Source organism: Mustela nivalis (genome assembly GCF_964662115.1).
Source record: "Mustela nivalis genome assembly, contig: HAP1_SCAFFOLD_688, whole genome shotgun sequence".
Taxonomy (NCBI): domain Eukaryota; kingdom Metazoa; phylum Chordata; class Mammalia; order Carnivora; family Mustelidae; genus Mustela; species Mustela nivalis.
The window spans coordinates 338,052-350,415 of record NW_028135975.1 but is presented as its reverse complement, the minus strand read 5'-3'; the positions used below and the strand labels follow the sequence as shown (position 1 = coordinate 350,415).

Sequence of the window (12,364 nt, the reverse complement as noted above, 5' to 3'; positions counted from 1 at the left end):
GGACCTGGAGGACAGGGAGCCCGGGCCCCCGGAGTTGCTTCCCTTCGTCCAGGTTCCCGGAGGACTCCGGAGAGGCTCGACCCCAGCTGGAACTCAGGGCGGGGTTGGGGGTGTTGGAAGGACCTACTGAAGTCTTTGGGCTGGTGAACCGTGCTGGGACTCAAGGTCTCTATTTTATATTTGGCTACAGAAGTACGGGAGGCGTGGTGATGAAAAATATATTCGCTTATTGCCAGAGAAAAAACCCCACAAAACAAACGTTCCCTATTTTGCCTACCTCAAGGAAATCCATCCTCGCCTAGGACATTGGAGAAGGTCCCACCCACCGATGAAAACTGGCTCTAAATCGGGCTTCTCTGATCTTTCAGTTCCTAATGAGTTATAGGCTACCTCTGTGGCTCTCAAAGCACTATTCAAAGAATCTTGTATATGGCCAGTAAAGGAATTTTCTCCAGTTCGCTAAGACAGAGAGCTAACACCCACTCAACTGGAAAGCTCTGAGTCTGTTACTGACAGCTAGCTGCTCCATATAACTCAGTCGTGGCCTTCGGATTTCTTTGGCTCAGTCTTCATGCATTTATTTTCATTTTCTATATTGCATTTTCTTCCTTAAACTGTGCAATCTTTTCCTTTTACAATTTGTTTTTGCCCTGTTTGATTGCGGTGTTGGATGACTGACAATATCACTTAAGTGATGGGGGGAGGGGAGACTTAAATATACCCCTTGACTTGTGTTAGTGCAAGTGCTTAACTTGAAGGTACAACTGAACAGACTTTCCATAGGTAGGAGGCGCTGTGAAGCCATCAGCGCTCCTGGTAAATGGGGACACTCAGAAAAACAGCACAAACTGACTTTTCACAAAATCAGAACTTTATTTTTTTTTTTTTTAAGATTTTGTTTGTTTATTTGACACATCGAGAGAGATCACAAGTAGGGAGAGGCAGGGACAGGCTCCCTGCTGAGTGGAGAGCTGGATGTGGGACTCTATCCCAGGACCCTGAGACCATGACCTGAGCCAAAGGCAGAGGCTTAACCCACTGAGCCACCCAGGTTCCCAAAATCAGCACTTTAGAAGTCAAATTTCTGAAACTTAATTACAGAAAACAAGCCAGGGAGTTTGAAATACTTGCCCAAGGGGACTTGTGACCTAACTGGTGGGAAGCAGACTCAGGAGCAAAATCTACCATTACAACATTCTAGAGGACTCAAGGACTTTCAGTATCCCCTGGTCCAGTGGCTTTAGCAAGCTAGAAACTTGAGACTAAAGGAAACCTTATTAAGGACAGAGCCAGTCTGCAGGTACAGACTGGAAAGAGCACAGGAGTTGGAGCCAGGATGCTTATGTAAAAATCTGGGTGACCTTTAGTGAACCATTTAACCTTTTCAAACCCCAGCCTTCCCGCAACTGCATCACGGCCTCTGATCTCCGTGATCCTGCTGGGGCAATCCACACCAAGGGCCACTGCTGCTCTGGGAGCCAGCTGGCGCCATCCACCACCATCGGGAGGGCAGGCTCTACTCCAGGTCACTGTCACGCCCTCATAGGGCAGCCAGCCAACCCTATTCTTTGTGTTGTCTCCCTTGAGTCCCTTCTCCTACTCTCACAAAAGCTGCTCCAGACTCTCACCACTCCTGCTACGTTTCTTTTTTCCCTCACATTTCCTCAACAACCTTAGCCTCAGTTTATGTGTAAACTCACAAATAACCAGGAAACATTTGTGCAAATTTTTAACCCCCAATTAGCAAAGTTACTTTTTTGCAAAAACCCTAATCCATTTGCCTCTGTCCTGTTGTCTTGCTTGCTGTATCCTGGTGCTTCACACCCTGCCTGGCACCAATGATGTTGGTGAAGGATGGGATACTCAGAGGCCAAGTCACTTGCCCAAAGTTATATAAGTACTAATGAAAGAGCTGGAACTCCGCAGAGTTCTGTTCAAGTCTGAAGTTCATGGCCCTAACTTCCCAGAAGCTTCCTTTTAAAAGCAAGAGAGTTGCAGGAACCAGTTCTTTCTCCTGAAATAGACCTCCCTTCACATTTTATAAATTCACCTTGGCAGCTTAAACTCCCTCACAGGAGTGGCTCTTTCTGTTTTTGCTGCATTAGGAATAGAGAAATATAAGATGTTGAAAAGCTTAACATCTCACAGAAGCTCAGAGAACTAATTGCAAAATCACCTTCTTGGTGTCCACTCAAACTTTGTTCTAAGGGTAATTCCCCAGGCATCTGATGGCCTCGAGAACAGGACTTTACAGAGTCCTGCATTACTGCCGTCAGTATAGGTAGGTTAACCCAATGGCATTTCAGATCTGGGTTCCAAACAGCAGGCGAGTCAATGCACTGACCCCTGTGCTCCAGGAAGTTGTTTGCTACACTTGGGACTACGCAATCCAGGGACATTAGTATAGCCGATTATGTGATGAAGGGGCAGATGTGACGTAGGTCAAAGGTGGGGGACAGAGTGGCTAACATGAAAAAGTGAGCCTTTGCTGCTTCAACAGTATTTCACAATGCACTAGTTAATGATACAAAAATGGGGATATAATTTCATCACTTGGAGTATTTTGGCCCTAATACCATGTGGATGTGTCTTAACAAAGTGTTAATTGGAGTTGTAAATAATTCAAAACTTAAATCATCTCTGATTCAATACTTTTAATTAATGAGAAAAAAGAAAAAAATGCTTTGATCACACAACTCCCATTGAATATTGTTGACTGTTGATGTAACCTTTATTGGAAACTCTCTCAAATCTTTTTTGGAATGAGGTAGAGTTTGTATTTGAAATAAGCATGGATTTGGATTTTTGTCACCAGTGTGGAATAAGGGAGTATTTTCTATCCCATTAAAGAGTTCTTAAGACAATGTTTTAAAGGGGATTGCTTGGGGCACTTGGTTGGCTTAGTCATTAAGCATCTGCCTTTGGGGGGGGGGCACCTGGGTGGCTCAGTGGGTTAAAGCCTCTGCCTTCAGCTCAGGTCATGGCCCCAGGGTCCTGGGATCAAGCCTTGCATCAAGCCCTGCATCAGGCTCTCTGCTCAGCGGGGTGCCTGCTTCTCCCTCTCTCTATGCCTGCCTCTATGCCTACTTGTGATCTCTGTCAAATAAATAAAAATCTAAAAAAAAAAAAAAAACATATGCCTTTGGCTAGGGTCATGATCCCAGGGTTCAGGGTTCTGGGATTGAGCCCCACATCAGGCTCCCTGTTTAGCAGGAGGCCTGCTTCTCCCTCTGCCCCTTCCCCTGCTTGAATTCCCTCTCAAGCTGTCTCTCTCTCTGTCTATTAAATAAATAAAATCTTTAAAAAAAAATAAAAATGGGGGCGCCTGGGTGGCTCAGTGGGTTAAGCCACTGCCTTCGGCTCAGGTCATGATCTCGGGGTCCTGGGATGGAGTCCCGCATTGGGCTCTCTGCTCAGCAGGGAGCCTGCTTCCTCCTCTCTCTCTTTACCTCTCTGCGTACTTGTGATCTCTGTCTGTCAAATAAATAAATAAAATCTTTACAAAATAAATAAATAAATAAAATAAAAATGAAGGAGGTCATTTTCTTTTGTCTTTTCCTTGACAACTTTTTAATGGTACGAGCAAGAAAAAAAAATGAGCTGAGCTGTATATTTCATAAGCCTTAGATTTGAATTTGTAATATACCTATATTTTTAAAGACATCATTTATAGTAGCAAGGACTTAGGAGAAATGCCCGCAAATGGGTAAAATTTAATGGATCATCAATAAAAGGAAATACTATGACATAATTTTTAAAAATATTTTCTTAAATCATATACTTTAGGGTTGTTTGGCTGCAAATAACAGGATGCACAACTCTTCACATATTTATTTTGAATATAAAAAGAAATCTAGAAATAGAAATTTCCAGGGTTGGTTAATTCAACAGCCCAAAAGTATATGAGTCAACTTCTCTATGATTCTCTTGACTTTTCCCTCATGATCACAAAGTGGCTAACACAGCTCTATCACATCCTCACATGTAACATCTAAGGCCAGGAAGGAAGACTTCTCCATATCTTTTTTATTACACACAAAAAAATATTTCCCAGAAGTCCCCTGGCACACTTCCCCTTGTATTCCACTAGCCCAGAACTTGAGTCTCATGCTTGCCCAAACATAAACACTGGGAAAAGAATGGAGTTATCATATTTGGTTTAGAATAGGGGTCTGCAAACTTCTGAAAAGGACCAACCAGCTAGTAAATATTTTAGTAAATATTTTGCAGGGCATGCAATCTTTGTCACACCTACTCAGCTCTGCTGTTCTAAATAAAAACAGCCACAGACATGGTAAAGAGGTAAATATGGTTGTGTTCCAATAAAACTTTTATCTATGAGCATTGAAATTTGAATTTCATATAATTTTTACCTGTTACAAAATATCATTTGATTTTATTTTTTCAGAATTTTAAAACTGTTAAAAAAATATTTTTTTTCTTTTTGTATGGCTTATGACCCTACAAAAAGAAATGGCAGGCCATGGGGTGCTTGGTGGCTCAGCCAGTTAAACATCTGCCTTCAGCTCAGGTCATGATCCCAGAGTCCTGGGATCCCTCTCCGTCTGCCACTCCCTGCCACTTGTGCATGCTTTTTTGTCACTCTCTCTCTCAAAGAAATGAATAAAAAATTCTTTAAAAGGAAGAAAAGGAAGGAAGGAAGGAGAAGGGAAGAAAAGGGAAACAAAAAGGAAAAGAGAAAGAAAAAAGAGAAGAAAAGAAAAGAGAAAAACGGCAGGCCAGATCTGGCTAGCAGGTTGTGGTTTGCCGATACCTGGTTTTGACCAATGATGACTTACCTCCTTGGGACTGTAGGAGATGCCTACCTTTCCTGAGACATCACCACTGCAGACCTGGAGGGGACTTAGGGGGAAGCATGGTTTTGTTAGGTAATCAGGAATGTCCCCCACAGCATATTAAGCATAGGGTAAGATTCCTAAGGATATAATCACTTTTAAAAAGCAGATTGCATGACAACTTTATGAAAGACACACGGGCAATGTGTTATGGCAGCTCAGAGAATAAATGCATCCTAGTTGTGTGGTCAGAAGAGTCTTCAGAGAAGGGGATGCATTTGAGTGGCGCTCTTACTGTCTAAAATAGGTACTAGACAAATTCCATTTATGGAGTGCTTATGACCAAGCATTGTGCACTTTCCCATTTCGTAATCACAACATCTTATGAAGTAGACACTTAGAACTGGGAACACATAGGCTTACAGCTCAAATAACTCCAACCACCTAAGACCCTTCTTGCTGACCTCTGAACCCCTGTCCTCACTGCCCACCCCCATCTAATTCAGATTTTATTTTACACTTTCAAATACAAAAACAGATAGAGGGAACACAGAGGAAAAGTGTGATGATGAATTCCCTGCCTCTGAGGCCCAGCAGGGACAAACCAGACTTCTCTGACCAGGGTTCATCCAGACTGCTGAGAAGGGAACCCAAGGAAAGTCAAGGGAAGCCCAGGGTGCCCCAGCCCCACATAGAACTCAACTCTGCAGTGAGTCCATCCCTGTGCTCTAGCCGCAGGCAGCATATGCTTAAAACTAAAGAGGGTTTCACCTTAACGTCTACATTTTAAAGCTGGAGCATTTCAGCAACAAATAAGCACAGAGAGCTCATCCCAGAAGTGAAAAGAAAGGGCTTTTCCTCTGACATCTGGAACTCAAGCTGCTGTGCTCAGTCCAGCCCCACAGGCTCAGGCAGACACACGAGGGGGCGGCGGCTGGTTAGTTGAGCAAGCTTTCCAACCCGCGGAAGATGGAAAGCCTTCCAGGCTCTCCTTCCATGTTTCATGCATGGACAGCAGACATGCAGTCCGTGCTAGAATTCCTAGCCTACGAGAGACTTCCGTACCATATCGAGACTGCTTGCTTCAGCCATGAGTCCCTCACAACCGGCGGACATACCTAGTTAAGGCTCAGAAGCCATTGCTGAACAGAACTGCCTGATGAATCAAAACAGAAAACTCCCGCTGCCGCATGTGGTAACGAGGAGCAGAGGAGCCATGGCCTCCAAACATCGACTGAAACAGCAAGAAGCCCGACACGCTTAACAGTCGTGGGTCGTCGGGAAATTGGCTACAAGTGAGGAGTGATTGAAGTCCCCAAGTGAAAGTTCTATTCGGGACAAATTCTTATGAGTTGGAATGAAAGCACTTCATCAACTCCTAGAGTTAATGATCGTAGACGGATTGTTCAAAGCACACGCTAGCACAGGAAAACAGATTGCATGTCAATATGGACGGCAAATGGACAGTCCCAACCATTTGTGCCTGTCGAAATCCCCCTACTATTTACCAAGGCCTGTATTAGACACAGGCGCCTCAAAAGCCCTTTCATTATCTGTTGTTCTCCCAAACATGTCTGTTCATTGATTCCTATCAATAAGGAACTTTCATTGATCACTGATGGGCTCTGCACCAGCCTGTGCTGAGTGCTGAAAATACAGAAATGAAAGACACCATGGCTAGCCTCAGAGAAACTTCAGTCCAGGTAAAGGAGGAAGAAACAGATAATTAAAATTTGGTGAGGGCTTGCTGCAGAGGGGGGCGGGTAGTGTGGCATCCCAGAGAAAGGAATGAATAGGGGACAGAAAAGTGAGTTGCAAGGGAAGTCCCTAGGGTACCCCATGCTGGGGTGGGGTTTGAAAGACAAGTGGCCCTTTCTTAAGGGAGGAAAGCTGTTGATGTATCACTCAGAACTCTTACTTGCAATCAACAGAAGCCAACTCTGGAGCACAAAAGGAAAGATTACAAGGATGCTGGGTGACTTCCGTGTTTGCTGAATGAGCCAATGGAGCTCCCCAAAGAACTTCTTGCAAGGGTCTCCAAGCCTGCTGCAGAACTGCTGAGCCATGGAAACCATGCTGCAACTACTTCAGAGCTTCTAGATGTTATGGTCTGTACTACTGTTGCTTTCGTACCAGGGCCTCTGCATCCTAACTGCTGCTCTTCCCAGCCGGGCACCTTCGTTACCAGCCTGGCCAGAGAAGTCACTGCCATGCCATGGCCACTGCCTTGTTTTGCTCCTTTCCAAAACAATAAATCACACAGAGGCAGCTGATGGAAGGAGCGTGAGTCAGGCGCCTGGACTCTGGTCTGCAAAGGGGGCTGTGAACGTGAGATTTCTGGCTTGTCTTAAAAGACAAGTTTACGGGGCACCTGGGTGGCTCAGTGGGTTAAAGCCGCTGCCTTCAGCTCAGGTCATGATCTCAGGGTCTTGGGATCCAGCCCCACATCAGGCTTTCTGCTTGGCAGGGAACCTGCTTCCTCCTCTCTCTCTGCCTGCCCCTGTGCCTGCTTGTCATCTCTGTCTGTCAAATAAATAAATAAAATCTTAAAAAAAAAAAAAACAGACAAGTTTCCTTGGTAGAACTCCCCAGATGTAGGCAGGGCTGTAAGACAATGCCAAGCAGCCAGAAAACACGACACATGTCCCCTGGAGGCAGGCTGAGAATTCCCATCAGGGGTGTTACAAAACAAAATTCGGCCAAGTGAATTTGAAGACCTAATTGGTTTTATTAAGTAATTCATGAACCGGGCAGCATACCATCCAGCAAACAGAGAGAAGCTGAAAGGAGCTGTGCAAAATGGATGGTTTTCAGAGGAAGGAGGATGGAGCTAGAAGTTATTTGCCAAAGAAAAGAAAGGATTGTTTCAGGCCAGGTCAGCTTCTTTATGGGGAAAGAGAATGGCAGGAATTATCATGGAAATAACCTCACTAGGGCTGATCAGGAAATTTCATATTGACTGTTAAAACATCGCATTCCTGGGATACATTGAAACTGTAATTAAATCAGGGTTTCTTGGGGCGGAGGTGGGGGTGGGTGTTGGCAAATGATTCTAATTGGGCTTTTTTTTTTTTTTTTTAAACAGAGAAGACTGCATGTACAAAGGTACAACTCATTTGGGGAACCATAGAAGTCTGGCTCTGTGCAGGGGAGGTGGGGGTATAAAGCTGAGAGCGCTGGAAAATTCCACTAGATGGGTGGGAGGAGCCACCCGCTGAGCCCTCAGGGCCCCTATAGTAGAATCTACTCTGTGTCCCTTGCTGAGGCGCAAGAACTCTGACTTATTCCTCCTCTGGCCCCAGCTTTGCCCACAGTGGGTTTTAGGTGCTGTCAATAAGAATCCTTGTGAGAGACGCCTGGGCAGCTCAGTCAGCTAAGTGTCCAGCTCTTAATTTCAGCTCAGGTCATGATCTCAGCATCACGAGGTGGGGCCCTACTTCAGGCTCTGTGCTCAGTACGGACTCTGCTTGAGGATCTTTCCCTCATCTACTACCCCTCACCCACCCCCATCCCCCACCATTATGGTGCACACATGCTCGCTCGCTCTCTCTCTCTCTTAAATAAATAAATAAAACCTTAAAAAAGAATGAGTCATCGCAATAAATTTGTTGGTTGCACCATTGTCTTACAATTTACCAGTATGGCCTTTGTAGGTACCTATGGTCTTCTCTCCCACAACTGCCTGAGACTCTCTTCCTCCCCCTCTGCCCCCGCCCACCACTGTCATGGTTGCACACTCTCTCTAAAATAAATAAATAAACTTTTTTTAAACAAAAAGAATCATTGAGGGCAATTGGATGGCTCAGTTGGTAAAGCACCTGCCTTTGGCTCAGGTCATGATCGTGAGGTCCTGGGATTGAGCCCCATGTCAGGCTCCCTGCTCAGCATGGAGTCCTCCTCTCCCTCTCCCTCCACCCCTTTCCCCTGCTTGTGTACTCTCTCTCTCAAATAAATAAAATCTTTTTAAAAAATGAATCATTGAGGCGCCTGGGTGGCTCAGTGGGTTAACCCTCTGCCTTCGGCTCAGGTCATGATCTCAGGGTCCTGGGATTGAGCCCCACATCGGGCTCTCTGCTCAGCAGGGAGCCTGCTTGCTCATCTCTCTCTGCCTGCCTCTCTGCCTACTTGTGATCTCTCTCTGTCAAATACATAAATAAAAATCTTTTAAAAAAATGCATCATGGCAATCAATTTGTTGGATTATATCCTCATCTTCCAATTCACCAGTGTGAACGTTGTAGGAGTCTATGGTCTTCTTTCCCCACAACAAGGCCTATTTGCAATGAATACTTTTCTAAAAGCTAACGTGTTTAGATACGAAACTATTCCATTACTAACTCTTAATGCCACCTCCCCATTTTTCAATGATGTTTTCTTTTAGATGCAACAACAAAACCATCTTTGAAAATGGTTATAAAATATGGCTTGAAGGTTGATATCCAGGTTCTATAATGAACTCCTCAAACGCAACACACACGAAACAGACAAACATATCAAAAAATGGGAAGAAGATCTCAACAGACACTTCTCCAATCAAGACATACAAATGGCTATCAGACACATGAAAAAATGTTCATCATCATTAGCCCTCAGGGATATTCAAATTAAAACCACATTGAGATATCACCTTACACCAGTTAGAATGGCCAAAATTAACAAAACAGGAAACAACATGTGTTGGAGAGGATGTAGAGAAAGGAGAACCCTCTTACACTGTTGGTGGGAATGCAAGTTGGTGCAGCCTCTTTGCAGAACAGTGTGGAGATTCCTCAAGAAATTAAAAATAGAACTTCTCTATGACCCTGCAATTGCACTCCGGGGTATTTACCTCAAAGATACAGATGTAGGGAAAAGAAGGGCCATCTGTACCCCAATGTTTATAGCAGCAATGGCCCTGGTCACCAAACTGTGGAAAGAACCAAGATACCCTTCAATGGACGAATGGATAAGGAAGATGTGGTCCATATACACTATGGAGTATTATGCCTCCATCAGAAAGGATGAATACCCAACTTTTGTAGCAACATGGACGGGACTGGAAGAGATTATGCTGAGTGAAATAAGTCAAGCAGAGAGAGTCAATTATCATATGGTTTCACTTATTTGTGGAGCATAACAAATATCATGGAGGACAAGGGGTGTTAGAGAGGAGAAGGGAGTTGGGGTAAATTGGAAGGGGAGGGGAATCATGAGAGACTATGGACTCTGAAAAACAATCTGAGGGGTTTGAAGTGGCGGGGGTGGTGGGAGGTCGGGGTACCAGGTGGTGGGTATTAAAGAGGGCACAGATTGCATGGAGCACTGGGTGTGGTGAAAAAATAATGAATACTGTTTTTCTAAAAATAAATAAATCGAAAAAAAATTTTTTTTTAAATATGGCTTGAGAGCCAGAATGAACAATAATCTGCCCTATGATAAAACAGATCAAAACATTACCAACTTTGCAGATCTTATACACTTACCAGATTAATCATCATAAGCATTACAAGTATTTTATAAATATTTTTAAATAAGAATTCTAAAGGCCCATTTTCTTTGCCTTCTTTTTTCTTTTGTGATCATTAGAAGCTGCAAAATCTACTTACAATTGGTCCTATTTTCTTAGAAGTGCAAACTTATCAGAAATATATGAATAAATTTTCTTGTTTAGGTTCTTTTCATCTCTTATGTTCACATCCAACACCAGTCAGATATATCCCTTCCAATTTTCAGAGTCAATAAGCACTTAATTCAGCTTGAACAATTGCCATTTGGGGGAGGCAGAACTTAATGTATAACTTCTCCATAATATCAGGAGGAACAGTTCCTCCTTTGGTCACTACAAAAGAGTTGTCTTGGCAATTATGATGCTAGACTGCCTCAGCCCTACAGTTCTTAGATCTTTCTTCTTCTCATAGATATTTTGGTCATTGTGGTCAATGGAAGATTTGAAGTCTATCCTCCTGGGAAGGATCCCTTTTAGTGAACCAAACAAGACAACCAAAAAAGGAAGCTTTTATATTTAGGGATGTTACATAGACGGATCATTTAATATATGGTTAAAAATTGCGCTTGTTTTTATCTTTTTAAGCTTTTTAAAAAGGTAGGCTCCAGGGTGCCTGGGTGGCTCAGTTGTTAAGCATCTGTCTTTGGCTCAGGTCCTGATCCCAGGGTCCTGGGATCGAGCCCCACATCGGGCTCTCTGCTCACCTGGAAGCCTGCTTCTCTCTCTCCCGCTCTAATATAACATTGCATGTCAACTGCACTTCAATAATATACTTTTTTTACATTGAGAGGAATATGTTTGGCTCTCTTCCCAGTCGGCAGACTGTGAGCTACCAAGTCCATGTCCTCCATGGTGCAGTTAACTGTCCAGGCAGAGTCAAGCACGGGAGGGCTTGGTGTGTTTATTGGGGCAGCCAGAGTGCAAAGGTCTCATGGACCTAAGGACTGATGCCTGTTTCTCAGAGATTTCTGAAGGTGGAAAGGCTTACCCTACTGGTTTGAAAGTCTAGTGGTCTGGTGAAGGACATCAGGGCTCTCAGCCAGTCTCATGGCCCCATGTGACAGGAAGGGAGGAGCCTGGGGGCTGCTGGTCGCCAAACTGTGAAAAGAACCAAGATACCCTTCAATGGACGAATGGATAAGGAAGATGTGGTCCATATACACTATGGAGTATTATGCCTCCATCAGAAAGGATGAATACCCAACTTTTGTAGCAACATGGACGGGACTGGAAGAGATTATGCTGAGTGAAATAAGTCAAGCAGAGAGAGTCAATTATCATATGGTTTCACTTATTTGTGGAGCATAACAAATATCATGGAGGACAAGGGGTGTTAGAGAGGAGAAGGGAGTTGGGGTAAATTGGAAGGGGAGGTGAATCATGAGAGACTATGGACTCTGAAAAACAATCTGAGGGGTTTGAAGTGGCGGGGGTGGTGGGAGGTCGGGGTACCAGGTGGTGGGTATTAAAGAGGGCACAGATTGCATGGAGCCAAAGGAGATGATCTATTGCCTGAAGAGGGATTTTGGGGTAGGCTAACCACAGCAGAAGCCACTGCCCTTGTCTGAGAGGAGCACTCCAGCTTGGAGGGAGCCAGGGAAAACCTGCACACTCTGCCCTAGAGAACCCCACAGCATAGTCTCTGAAGAGCCACATCTGGGCAGAGACCACCAGCATCAGATGGACCCAGAGCAGGGCCCATGCAAAAGGCAAGCCTGACTTTCCTGTCCCCTTCCTGCCCCATCTTGGAGGAGCTGAACTCACAAGAGGAAAGGGAAGAGAGAAGGAGAGAAGTTGGAGTAGGAATTGAATTGAATCAAATTATCCTAACCAAAGGATGAGGAAGTTTTATGATTGGTGTGACCACTCTATTTCAAAATGCAAACTAGCCTCTGTTGACTGTGCTGTACTTTTTAATTTTCTGCAGCGTATCACACGCTATATAATCCACTTAAGTATTATGTCTCTTATTTACTATCTTTCTCTTTTCCTCTCACCTCTGTCTTCACCCCAAAATGTAAACTGGCAAGATCGAGGATCTTTGCTTTTAACTGTTTCCTGGCCTCTGAAATGATACATTGTGG

General features: G+C 44.2%; 1 protein-coding gene across 1 annotated transcript in view; it reads right to left on the bottom strand.

The window, feature by feature from the left end:
* Positions 1–12,364, bottom strand: part of LOC309857393 (mitochondrial ornithine transporter 1-like) — a 58,539-nt gene that overhangs the window by 30,191 nt on the left and 15,984 nt on the right. The gene's annotated exons all lie outside the window — the stretch shown is intronic.